Source organism: Canis lupus, chromosome 22 (genome assembly GCF_003254725.2).
Source record: "Canis lupus dingo isolate Sandy chromosome 22, ASM325472v2, whole genome shotgun sequence".
Taxonomy (NCBI): Eukaryota; Metazoa; Chordata; class Mammalia; order Carnivora; family Canidae; genus Canis; species Canis lupus.
This window is the reverse complement of record NC_064264.1, coordinates 6,564,227-6,577,926: the sequence shown is the minus strand read 5'-3', so window position 1 is coordinate 6,577,926 and position 13,700 is coordinate 6,564,227. Positions and strand designations below refer to the sequence as shown.

The 13,700-nt window shown below is 50.0% G+C and overlaps 1 long non-coding RNA gene across 12 annotated transcripts in view; it reads left to right on the top strand.

Moving 5' to 3' along the window:
• The window catches only part of LOC112678853 (uncharacterized), a 145,166-nt gene extending 135,189 nt beyond the window's left edge, over window positions 1-9,977 (top strand). For 4 of the 12 annotated variants that reach the window (XR_007404826.1, XR_007404820.1, XR_007404819.1 and 1 more), the window contains exons 9-10: window positions 1,332-1,455; window positions 5,740-9,969. This is a non-coding gene — a long non-coding RNA (uncharacterized LOC112678853). Of the gene's footprint in view, window positions 1-1,331; window positions 1,456-5,739 lie in introns of all 12 variants that reach the window. The other 8 variants (XR_007404832.1, XR_007404825.1, XR_007404818.1 and 5 more) reach the window with 5 other exon arrangements.
• Window positions 9,978-13,700: the final 3,723 nt, after the last annotated feature.

Here is a 13,700-nt window from a genome sequence, read left to right as displayed (position 1 = left end):
TCATGTCTCTGTCTCTTTCGAAGTGCTATTCCCACTAAGCATCCAGACCTCACCCCCTGTCACCTTGAAAGCTGACGCACTCCTACTCACCTTTCAAGGTCACCCCAAGTCTGCTTGAACTTCTCTCCGAGGCTGCAGCCAGTATTTCTCTGATACCTTCTCACAGCGTCCTATACAGAAGTCCAGTGTGATGTTCTCACTGTGGTATCAGAGCTGATCGCTTTCCAGTCTCCCTTTCTGAGCTCCAAGCATCTTAAAGCCAGGGTCTGTCTTATTATGTTTTGTAGCCCTAGCACAGAGCTTGGCCCATGTGGCTAGTGAATGGACAAATGGATGAATGGATAAAGCATTTTTTAAAATTTCATTTATTCATGAGAGACACACACACAGAGAGAGAGAGAGAGAGAGAGAGAGGCAGAGACACAGGCAGAGGGAGAAGCAGGCTCCATGCAGGGAGCCTGACGTGGGACTCGATCCCGGGTCTCCAGGACCACGACCGGGGCCAAAGGCGGCACTAAACCACTGAGCCACCCAGGGTGCCCTGAATGGATAAATAAATGCCCTGTCTATCATTAGAAGGACCCAGTAAGGAGCAAGTAAAATAAGAGGCGAATTCCTGCACACCATTATGTGAGCGTTTGAATTCACCCTATCACAGAGTTGTGTGGCTAAGACTACATCCTCTGAGAACCTCCGCCAGGGTAGAGCCGGTAAAAAGAACTTTGTCAGTTGCTATCTTGGGATCAGCAGGACAAACGTCCCAAGATGAGAGAAGCTCCCCAGCTCCTCGAGAGGTAATCAAGAGAAGCTGGACTCGAGGAACTCGGAGCTGACAGGTGGTGGCTGCATTCCCCCCATGCTATTCGTTTCTATAACATTTTCCACTATTTCATACAATATTTGTTCACTGATATATGTAACCTAATTATATTTGCACTTCTAAGAACATCTGTTTTAGATTAATATTCACTCTTTAATCCTGGGCAGTAAGTGTCACCCCGGCGGCCAAGCAGACACAAGGCAGAGAGACCCCCTTGGCCATTTTCTTGACGACGTGGTGTTGGAGCAGCTGCTTTATATGATTGGGATCCATTTTCTTCACCTTCACTGGGGCTCTAACAAGAAAGAGCTGGAACTCCGCCAAACCTTCCTCCCTCTCATCACCTTGCTGCTTCACCAACGTCCCCTCAGCACCCAGTTCCATTCTGTCAACACTGCCTCCAGCTTAATGAAGAGTGACAACCAACCTAGGCGTCATTTTCTTGAATGAAGGGAATGGTGGCATTTTATACCCTACCATCATTCCCTGACCTTCTACTTTTGTTTCACAGATACTTTTCCTTCGGTTTTGCCTGCATTCACTAGAGAGCCCTCCAGCCTCTCCTCCTGCACAACAGCCATTCATGGCCTTTTTTTTTACTGCCTGACATCGAAGGTTAATCCAGCAACATAAAGGTTAGTGAAATCTCTCTACCAAGTCGGTGCTCAAAGGCAAGTAGGTGAACCTCTGGAAGGGAGAGTCAGGGAAGGCGAGTGGGAGGGGTCAAGAGTGTCAAGTCCAGAGCTGACTCCCCTGATCCTTTTTTCAAGTCACGAGGGAGGATTCCTTTGCTCACTTATTTATTCATTCTTTGAACCTTGGCTAGATGTCCCAGAAGTGGCCTCATCTCTAACCCCGGGCCCAGAGCTCTGGCTCCGGCAGGGACTCCAAAGCTCCCCAACACCGCCCCAGGCTTGCCCTGAACAGTAATGTTTTGTGGACATTCGAATCCACCAAGAGCTTAAAGATGGTTCTTTTGGGAGAGAGCCAGGCGACGGAATGACCATTATCAGCAATCTCTTCTCTGAAGAATCCGAGCCATGGGAATAAACAATCTAAGCCTCTCATACCGCAAGAGAAGGAAAGGGGTGGCAGGTGGGGGCGGGGGGGGTGGGATTGGAATGTTTGCTCGTGTTTTCCTAAAACATCCAGTGAACCATGAACCTAAACTTTACACCTGAGGCAAACTGGGAATTGCTATTTTAACAAAGCGCAGCTTAGAAAACAACCTGCACACGTTTTGTGTCTCGGGCCAGCCCCCGAGAGATTTCTGGCAGCGTTTTATGGGTGACTAATACTCAAGTTAGTATCAACACGGGTTTCCCAAACACGGCCTCTTTGGGGGTGAAGGGTGGACTTTTCACCTGTCTGCCAAGGCGCTGCTTTGCCACGTGGGATGTGGGAAGGAGTCTTTCTCCTGGGCATATGATGGAGCTCTGAAGATGCTTACGAGTATTATGGCCTGACGTAGGCTCTCCCCACTTGGTCTGTTGGCCTATCTCTGGTAGAGAGGGACCAGAGAGAGCATGCGTGACATGAGACAGGACAGGCCCTCCTTTCTTCCACAAACATCTCTGGAACACCTCCCGCCCCATGGGGCCATTGGGGAATACCAAGATGAGTAAGCCACACTTGAATGAGGGCAGATAGGAAAGCAAATAATTAAAATAATGCGGCCAAGTGCTGAATAAGGTTTGTACCAAAGGCCGTGGGAACACAAAGAAGGAATAATTCATTCTGCCAGAGGGAGTCAAGGAAGGTTGTGTAGAGGGTCACCTCTGAGTTGTCCCTTCCTAGAGGAGTAGGAATGTCCAGGTGGGAAAGGACAAGGCAAGCATTCCCGCAGGCAGAGGGGGCAGCAGACACGAAGGCCCAGAGGCCTGAAAGTCCCGTGAGAAGTGTGATGTGTCTGACGTACAGGGTCGGTTCGAACAAGCAGAACGGGAATGGAGCTGATACCCGGGTTGGGGTCAGAGGTGTGGGCATGGGAGCCACACTGAAAGATCCAGACTGAGTTCTTTGCATGGACCTGAAGATCTTAAGCATGAGTATGATGTCTCAGATTTTGCAAAGATGTGTCAGGCAGCCTGCAAGCAGGTAGGTCACAAGCTTGTACCATAGACCAGACCCACTAAGAGGAAATAAAAGCTAAAATAAGTTAATTGTGGTGGAACTGGAGAGGGGAGCCAGGCATGTGGCCTTGGAAATAATGGAGTCAACAGCACTGGGTGGCTAAGGAGCTTTGAAGGGTGAGGCAGGAAGGGAGTCAAGGAAGATTCTGAGGTCTCCAACCTGGCCACCCGAGTCCTCGGTGATGGTGGTAATGGAGCCGGGAAACTGAACACAAGAGGTGGAAACATTTGTCCCTGCTCATCCAAATGTCAGTGTCTAGCAAGAGGATAAGAAGCGGCCCAGGTAAATGTGGTTGCTTTCATAACAGTCATAATTTTAAATCGATTGCTATAAAATAACCCTTCCTTTTATTGTGGGTGATGTTAGACACACATTCTTCGGGGAGACAAGTGAATATCGTGTTGGTGTAAGGCCCTTCGCTGTCCTCAGCTCTGCTCCCTGTCCTTGGCACTGGCAGGGAAGAGCAAGAGCCAGGCATTCTCTCTGTCTTTCTCACCATTCCCATATTTGTTGAGTGCCTAGGGCATGGAGGGCACTGGGGAGAGTGCCTGGCTGAGAGGTCAAGCCCTGGGGTGGCTGCTTGGGACACCCAGAAGCAATTGGGGTGCAATTAGGTGCGGTATTTGCACGAGGGCAGATGGCAGGGCAGGGGTGGGGAAGAGGCCCCGCAGGAGTGGCCGTGGGACCTCAGAATCACTTCCTTCTCCCTCCAGTGCAAACAGCTCCAGGAAACAGCAGCTCAGAGCCCTCAGGCTGATTGTCACTCTGTGTAGTTAGCCCCCCTGGCTGACCAGGGGCGGCCTGGGCTGCGCAGAGAGCGGTGCCTGTCACGTAGGAGGCCTCAGGCTGCGGAAATGTGAACTTCGACGTCCAATGAGGGGCGCACAGGAGGTTGAAACCAGAGATTAGGAGAGGCTAAGGAGATGTCCAGCAGAATTCTCCGGAAAAGAGAGGCTTCCTGAAAGCTGTGAGCTGCTTCCTGCGTGAGGAGCAGGGAGGGTGTGCAAGGGGTCAAGCACTAGGGCTGGAACAGACCCGGGAGAGAGGTCCCACCTTCCTGGGGCCTTGAGGTCCTGGAGCAGGAGGCAGAGTCAATGGGGAGCCGGCCGCTCAAGGTCTTCAAACAGAGATTTGACTTGGAGGAATGGTCATTTCAGCAGTCGTGTCTGAGATAAACGGGCTGGGGAGAAGCGAGAGATGAGGGCAGTTAGCAGGCCACTGGGATACGTACGAAGCGGGAATCTGGCTTTTATGCTGCAAGCGCTGAGCTACATCTTCACATAACTGTATACGATCTGGATTATTGCTCCTGCTCCACGGTTTGGTAAAAGTGAAGCACCAGGACTTAAGAAACATGCCCTCGTAGGTGGCAAAGCTGCTTCACAGCCAAGTCCGTTGGACTTCCAAGCCCGTGCTGCCACCGTCCTGTTATTGGAGGCAGGTCCCAGCGAGGATGGAAAGGAAGGACAGTGATTTTCAACTCTGGCTGAACATTAGATTCACCTGGGAGCTTTTCAAAATCAGGATGTCCAGGCTGCACCCCAGACCAGTGACATCAGGCCCTCCGAGGCTGGCACCCCAGACATCATTATTTATTTGAAGGGGGATTCCGGTGCGCACCTGAGTTGGAGAACCACTGCTGAAGAGATGTTGCGGAGGGAAGAATTGATAACAGCTGCTAGAACGTGTAAAGCCTGAGAGAGGAGGAGGAAAGAAGGCCACTTTAAGACTTTTTTACTTGGATAAAGTCTGAAGGAGATGCTAGTGGGGAAACCAGGAGTTTATGTTTATAGTCCTACTCTACCCTTGTAGTGTGATGTCTGCGTGGAAATGCCCAACCGATGCTGGGCTTCAGAGGTGAGACCAGACCCAGCTCAGCATCTCTGCACGTCAGCACGGCGTTGTGCGGGGGCCAGCTCGCACCAGCTTGGGAGAGCCATCTGCACCATTTTCCGACATCTTGCAAGCCAGTTTTTAACGTGGCCATCCTTACAAATCAAAGCGTAAAAATTTACAGTTAAATAATCTTAAGAACAAATGTCATAGATTCACAAAATTCATCCCTTCCTAATGACTTTGCCACACTTTACCTTTTTTTTTTTTAATTTAAATCTGGGCTCCTGAGATGGTTTATATTTATTTTAGCTGTATGATGAGAAAAGTATATAATGGTGTCTTACATGCATCTCTCGCCAAGTCCACGTCAGCCGTGTTGATAGCTTATAATTGGCCATGATGAGGAATATTTGCACTGTGAAAATTGGCAAAAAACAAAAATTAGGACCAGCACACCACTACCTGAAACCTTATGGTGAATGGTCTATGGAGAAAAGCCTATGTGTGAGCAGGCTCCAGGAGCCCCACGAAGGTGAAACAAAGAGAATAAGGTAGAAACTTAAGACCCCACAGATGAGGGAGAGAAATCAGTGCCAGAAACACTTTTTAATGTTGATTGATATTTCCCCCCACACAGGCTCTCTGCACTACTCAGGTCCTTTGGGATCTCTGCTATTCCAAATAAACCTGTTTCATTTAGCTCCATGAATAAGAAACTTCTAGTCCGAGAAGATATATTTTATATGCACACATAAAAATACTCTGTTTATATAGCCTTTTCCTTTTAAGGAGCTCACAGCAATTACACATGTTCTCATTATTCCTATGAACGCCCTGGGGAAGTAGCTAGGTGGCGGAGGAAATAGGAAGGAATGAAAAAACTGTTAAACTAGAAATAAGGGCATTACCTAGCCTGAGTACTATAAACAGTCTGTCTTCTCTCGGTGCAGGAAACCCTGACTTCAGATCTTTAAAGCATCCTGCTTAAGAAGGTTCTAGAATTGGACTCGTATCACTGGCATTTCCCCAGGGACCTGGCTATGGAAACCTCCCTCTTCCTCGTTCTTCCGCTATTTTGGGCCTACCTCCTAACTGGGGCCAGACTGGGGTTTACTGTGCAAGCCTGCCGGCCCCAGAGGCCCGGGGAGTTCACCAAAGGGCCAGCCCCAGGAAAGGAGATGGACCCCGGGCAGGAGCAGCAGCCTCTGCATCGGGAGACTTTCCTGCGTGACTCACTGTCTCCGTGATGCCTGTTCCTGGGCTTGGTGCCAGGGACACCACTGTCCCCTGTGCACCAGCTGCTTTGTCCCAACGGGGATCTAAAGGGCTCCCCTGCCTTTCCTCCGCATTTCCCTGTGAGGCTCTGGATGATTCCAAATCAGTCCTTTGGCATCCAAATCAGTGTAACTCGAGGGCCACACCTTCTCCATCCACTGGGAGTTCATCTGCCACCGAGCAGCACATACAAGGTTGCTGCTGATGAAAACTGGAGGAAAGAATGGAGTGCATGCGTGTCCAACGCAGAGACAAGCTGAGAGAGGCAAACGGACAGAAACGGAAACAGAGACAGAGAACAGAGAGGGGCAAAGAGTTACAGAAGAATTCCTAAACAGAGATATTATTTTCTTTTGAGTAGTTCTATTTTGACTAAGAGTTTCACTATTTGTAACCGGTAAATCTTCCTGCTGTGTAACCCTGGTCAAGTGTCCCCTTAACAACTCCTCTGGAGGCGACCTGGGGGAGGAGCTATGACCCGAGAGCACTGCCTTTGGGAGCATTTGTCTTTGGCCAGATATCCCTGGACATTCAGAATGTGGGGACCCAGTCAGGTGCAAAGGAGACACCCCAGATTCCCAACAAGGACCTCCTAGAGGCCACAGATGGCAGCGAGTCCCCCCTTGGAGCACTCCTGGGCTCTCCTTCTTACCAAGCTGTGAGAGGAGCTTCTGGGGAGCTCCCCGAGATCCGAGGACCCTCACACCCAGCCAGAGTGGCCTCCGAGGCAGCCGGTGGTCCGCACCAGCCCCACAAAGCAAACAAGTCGAGGGAGTGGAAGCAGCACTAGCTTGGGAGCAGCTTTTGTCCACCCAACTCCTCAAGGCCTCTGGGCTCAGGTTGCTCACGTGTGAGATGCCAGGGGGAAAGGAGTCATACAGTCCACATTCATGCTCCGAGCGCTCACGGAGGGTCAAGGATGTGTGGGGTTGCAGAAACAAAAAGCCAGACGGCCCACGTGGACTCAGGAGACATCACCGAGCCTATAGGCCCGGGTCTCTGAGGGCCCTTCCGCCACACGTTCTCTCAATAGTTTCACAGTGGCAAGAGGGCATCCCTAATCTCCTGACCTAATGAATTCAGCCCCTCCTAAGCAAGAGGAATCACGTTTTGTTTGTTTGCCTACAAAAGTTTGGGTTCCCAAACTTAACTACTTGCCACTTGCAGTGTGGGTGTCTGAAATGTTAATTGGGCCTCACCACAGTCCCTAGGGAGGTAGGTGCTGTGCCATCTGCCGCAGTCAGACACACGCTTCAGGCTCCTGTCTGCTCGGGGCACCATATGCACTACGTCAAAGAGGCACAGCCCAGCTGTCCAGAAGCTTCTAGAAACCCTGGAGCTCACCCACAGAAAGGACAAAGAAACAACTGAGCAAACTGGGATAAAATGGTGTTGTCAGACCAACAAAGGGAATGCAAACGAAGAGCTGGTGAAGAACCAGAGATGGTGGGGAGGGGGGTGGTGAGAGAAGGAGAGAGATGAGTCTGCCCAGGCTGGACAATGGGGTTGGGGTGTGGGGTCACTCCCTCTGTCTCCTTGGTCCGGGCTTGCCAGGATCTTTTGAATGGTGGACAAAAGAGGATAGAGAGCAATGGGGTGGGGACCCAGGATGAGGCCCCACGGGGACTGCCCATCCCAAAGGGGTGGGGACATGGGTGCAAAGTCACGAAGGCGGGTAAAACCCCTCCAGCACTCCACTGGGCTCCTTCCACAATCCCCCCCCCCCCCCCCCGCCTCCCCAACATCTTACACAAGAGCCTCCTGTTGCGTTGATATGGGGGGAAAGTGACTAAGGCAGGGGTATGACTAAGGAAAAAAAACTAGGGAGTCTCCAAGGCTTGCCCCCGCCCCCAGGTTCCCTGGCTCCCTCCCCATTCCGTCAGTTCACAGGCTCTGACATAAAAGGCAGGAAGCTACACACGCTAAACAAAGCTCCTTAGATGTCAGGAAATTAACCTGGGAAATCGGAGCCAAGAGCGATTAGAGGCGCTGCTCAGAGTTCAAACACCACCACGGGCCTCAGATCAAAAGCTGTTTGCTGGGCACCCCAGGCCGGGCTCTGCCCAACTGCACAGCCCCGAAACCCTGGCCCCGGGCCGCCCGCCTGCGTGCTGTGCATTTTCTCTGCCCCGTGACTTCAGCCTCACTCAGATCTCTGCCTTTGACTGCTCTTGCCAGCGGAGTTTGGATGCCTGCCCCGGGGAGTCAGCCCCAGGGGGGAGCTGCGCCCCTCACCCCCACTGCAGGGCTCCCGCCCCACCAGGAGGGAAGATCACACACCTAACCTCAGATGGGGTCCAACAAGTGGGGCCCCTGGTGCCCCCCCAGGAAACAAAGAACGTCCTTAAAAGGAAGGGGGGTAAACTGGGGAACCGGACCCTCCCAGCTAAGAAAACAGATGCCTCGTGGAGGGTGGAAAGGTCAGACCAGAACAAACCATAGAATCGTGAGAATCATTGTTTGTGTCCGCAGCAATAATAATAATATCCCTTTGAGTCTCGACATCACAATCTTTACAATTAAGGGCTTGGACTGGGGGTTATGATACGTACCAGTTATGAGGGCCTGAAACTCGTGAAGAGCTTTAGCATTTTGTGTCACAATGAAGTCCTCAAGGATTTGCACACCATTTCATTCCTATCTCCAGTCCCATGTACAGAGCAGGAAACTGAGGCCCCTTAAGGCCCAGTGGCTTGCCTAATACCACAAGCTGGCAGGTCGCAGAGCCTGTAATGAGTCCTCATACTAGTGACTCGTGGTCACTTTCAAGAACTGACCCACTCTGAATGGGGTAAGCCTTTGGGCCACACACCCCTGGTCCGGAGCTGACAGGCCAGGGAGAGAGCAAGTCAGAGTTGCTCTCCCACAGGACTGGCGTGAGGACCTAGCAAGGGTTGTTAGAGTGTCTGTGAACCTGAAGCGATTCAATCAGGCTTAATCAGGGTTCTACAGAGACGCAGAAACAATCGGATGCATGTAGAGATAGAAAAAGATTTATTGTTAGGAGTTGACTTGTGCAATTGTGGAGGCCAGCGAGTCCCAAGATCTGCAGGGTGAGTCCGCAAGCTGGAGACCCAGGAGCACTGATGGTCCAGTCCCAGGCCAAGGGCTGACAGGCTCGAGACCCAGGAAGAGACAAGGTTGCAGTTCAAAGGCTGTTAGGAAGGAGGAATTCTGTTACTTAGAGGAAGGTCAGGGTTTTGGGGATTTTTTTTTTTTTTTTTTTTTTTTTTGGTTTTTTGTCCTATGGAGACTTCAACTGATGGGATGAGGCCCACTCACATCGGGGAATACCATTTGCTTTACTGAGTCTACCAACTGAAATCCGAATCTCGTCCAGAAACACCTTCACAGAACCACTCAGAATAATGTCTGACCAAGGATCATGGTACCTCCATGGCCCAGTCGAGTAGAAACATAAAACTAACCAACACACAGAGAAGGGCCAGGGCAGCAGTGGGAGGCCAGAACCCAGGCAAGACCAAGCAAGGAGGCCTAGGGTTGCAGGGAAAGCCGGCTTAGAGAGAGGAAAGTGATCATCCTCAGGGAGGAATTAAGGGATGGAGAGGGTCACAGGCCTTCCAGGTCCCATGAGGGTCCCCTGCGTCCTTCCAGTCCCCTGCCCCCTGCCTTTCCTGAGTTCGTCTAAATGGGTTTCTCTTTCTGACAACAAAACCACTTGTGATTAGAATGAGCACGCTGTGGACACCTTTGAATTTTACTAGGCCCTCCCATGCTCCCTGGCTTTAGACCAGCCATTAATCAAGTAATAAGCCATCCTGAGTGTCACGTACTGCCAGGGTACATGCCCTGTACTCTCGGTTCCTGGATAATTTACATTTGCACCTTTGATCGCACACAAGCAACCACATGCTGTTGAAATAAAATGTTTTCATGTGATTCGGGTTTGCGTGAGGTTCTTTGACCTGTGAGTCTCAGGGACAGAGTTACTCAGCAGGTGACGGATCTCATGCAGTTGCTCAGCATCCAGTTCACCATGCAGCGTTACCATTCTCGACTCACTTCTCTTTGAGAATTTTCTATGGAAAGTCACATATTAGAGGGTTTTCCTGAATTTAGGACCATGTGGTGGCCCAGGCTGCATCCCCTCCAAATGCCATAGGTCTACTATACATTGTCATGAAAAAAATTTTTTTTTTTTAGAAGTCTCTGTCAATTCTACTCTTAGCTCTTCGGAAGATGGGCTCCATGCCTTATGCAACGCTGGCTTTTGTAGGTAGAAGGCAGTACTTTGAAGCTCATAGTGCACAATCCATGTTGAAGTTAACTCTCATTTAATCCTTACAAGATCATGCTGTTCTCTGGTGTATTAATCAGCTTAAGCTGAGTTAGGTGGCAATAGCAGAAACCCCACAAATCTCAGTGTTTACCGCAGCAAAGTTTTATTTCTCGTTCATGTTATACACGCACCATGGGTCAGCTGCAGCCCTTCCCATCCTCTTCATTCCAGAACCCAGTGACAGAAACACAGTGGTAGACCACATGGGGTCTCCTAAGGGGTCTAGACAGCAGCCACACGATTCCCTTTGCCAGCCAAGGCAAATCTCACAGGCCAGCCTGGCGTCCATGGGGCAGGGAGGTATAGTCCTTCCACTACAACACGGCCGGTGCCAATAGTCACATGGCCACACCTGGCTCTGTGCGACGAGGATGCATACTCCTTCCCTGGGAGGGACAGCGAGATTACTAACGCTGATACCACACGGCACACTGCTTTATAAACCAACCAACCAACAAACAAGACGGAGGCGAAGCAATTGCCTGACCAATGACCGTATTGGTGGTGGGTTTAGTGTTTGAAGGAGATCATAAGATTCCAGGGCGCAGGCTCCTCCTTCGCCATCGCAGCTATTTCCAGGTCTTCCTACGGCAACATGCACCTTGGGGACCCAACCTGTATCTCGGGCCACCGTCCAGTACTGTTAACATCAAGCTGTCACACCGAAACATTTGGCCCTTGTGTACTGTGTTTGTAAGGCGCCCCTGTCCGGGGCCATCAAGGTCACCCACGCAGACAAAACAAGCAAGCACCGATGGCAGAACACAAGGTAGAGCCAACACTTGAATCCTCAATAAGTGGAGTCCTCAATAAGTGGAGTGGAGTTATTTTGTTTTGTTTTGTTTTAAATAACAAACATTTGTTTGTTTAAATAACAAACATTTATTGGTGTCACTTACGGTAGAAAAATTTCCTACACCAGATGTGCATGACCCAATTGTTAAATCGAACATTTCCAAGGTGAACACATGCCCTAACACCAGCTTTTTTACCCACTTTTTAAGATAGCCAATTCTTCCTTTCCCCCCCACCCCAAGACATGTGAGCATCTGCTAATGAAAAGCAGTAAACAGCTACTTGGGCTATGGCATTTTCAACTCCATTCCAAGGTGAAGATTCCAATGACATTCAAGACTTAAGTTCTCTCAATTTTCTCCTAACAAAAGTTCCTGAGTCCAGTATTTACAATATCACAGCACTAGCAGCTGTCGAAATTTATAAATAATTTGTCGAAATTAATGTTTCTCTGGAAGAACTGCAAGAGTTAAGAAGAAGTCAGATATGCCACTTAGTCCAGCGCTTGGATACAGTGTTGGATGAGAGCACTGGCTGTAGAGTCTGGTTTGCTTCTAGAGGAATTGGTTGGTTAGTGCCCCAGGATGGAGCGAGGTCCTATCAGAGCAGTGCAGACGTAGTTCTTACTGGAATTGGTGCTGATGAGCGACTTGCAGGTAATTCTCACCATCGTGTGTGCTTTCAGATACATGGAATGGAAGGATTAAATGAGGAAATTGAGATGGAACTGGACAAATATCTTCTAGAAATCTCAGCCGTGATGACAGAGTTATCAGTGATCACGGAAAAGAAGCAAGATTTCCTTTCCTGGATGAAAATGTCATCTCCTTTCTAAATTCCCTACCAGTTTGGAAAAAGGTAGACTTGACTTTACCCCGTGGAATTGGTGAAAAACTGATTTTGCGTCTTGCAGCAGTGGAACTTGGCTTAACAACCTGTGCTCTTCTGCCAAAACGGGCCATGCAGTTTGGATCCAGAATTGCAAAAATGGAAAAGAATAATGAAAAGGCATCTGATAAATGTGGAAGGCTCCAGGTCATTTCCTTAGAAGACCTCTCTATTGAAAAGGATATTGAAGTGTAATATTTCACAATGTAACAGCATTTACTGAACGATGACTGTGTAAAAATAAAACGCTCTGCTGCTTTATTATTAAAAAAAAAATTCAAAATTTTTCTCAGTGTAACCGAAGCAAAGATAGAAAGGAGGTGATAGTGCCTGAGGAGGAGGACAAGACTTTGTCACCCTGCAGGGTACAAAAGAGAAGGAAGACAGTGCTGTCTGCTTGCAGCACTTCGGGGTGGTGCCTGCTGGGTCCCTCTGGCCGTGGGTTGGTTACATCCTGCAGTAGCAGGAAGGAAGAGTCTGGAAAGCACGGAGCCTGATGCCTGGGAAGAGCTGGGCACCAGTCATTTGGCAAGGGCCTTAACTGTGGCCTGGTCAGCATTTCCGGAGTTAATGATTCCCGTCACCACTAACAGCACCCATCCCAAATGGGCACGCTGGTGGCTGTGGTTAATGATCACTCTGGCCAGCGAGTGGCTCTGCTCCAGGAAAAAGCTACTGCACGCAGGTTCCCCAGTCTAGAAAACAAGTCAGAATTCACCATTTTTCTTTTTCCTGAATCATTTCATTTCCTTTAAGTTGCATGGGTGACACGTCTGGCCTTCTGAGGGTAGTGGATCCGAGTTCAGGCTGGAACACGGCCACAGAATACCTGGTCACTATCCCCGCCAGCATGTTTAAGCAGCTTGGATTTGATTCCAATACACGTGGTAAGTCATCAGGATGCATCAGGCCTCACGGGGGGGAGACACACACACCATCTTGGATGTTCTTCCAAAAGAACGTGCGGAAAATGCAGCCCTTCTGCCAAACCAAAGCCTCCTTTCCCACCTGTGCCACTCTCTGCCCTCGGTCCGAATCCCCAACACACTGCAGTGTGCAGGTGGCTGTGATGGGCTCCCGTGCTGCCTCGGGACACCCTGTGCCACCTGTCCTGGGCTCTCCTCCCGTGTGCCCCTACACAGGTGACCCCGGGGGACTTTGAAGGACAAAAATAAGAAGGCTCAATGGGGCAACCTCCGCAGCATCTCACCACTCTGCACTGCTGATAAGCAATCGGCAGGCCTTCCTCTGGGGAAGGATGGCCCAAAAGAAAATCCAGAATTGCAGCCTGGCTGCGGGCCACAGTGGGGCAGGCGTATGGGCTCTCAGGCATGTCAGATAGAGCACTCCAATTCTCAACTAATTCACAGCCCGACCTCCATCTGGGAAACTAGACATGGGGTGATGCAGAAGGAAGTCCCTGAAGGCATCCTCCGGACCCCCCAAAGCTGCCATCCCAAAGTTACTATAATTCGCTCCTGGGCTGGGCATGCTGATAGCACACAGGCCAAAGGACATTAAGAAGATTAATGTTAATATAATGTTAATGTTAATAATAAATATTCATGTGCAAGGGGGCAAAAACGATTACAGAGGACTTTGCAGAGCTATGGCCTGAGGATAAACCAAGAGCATTTAGTGGCCAACACAGAA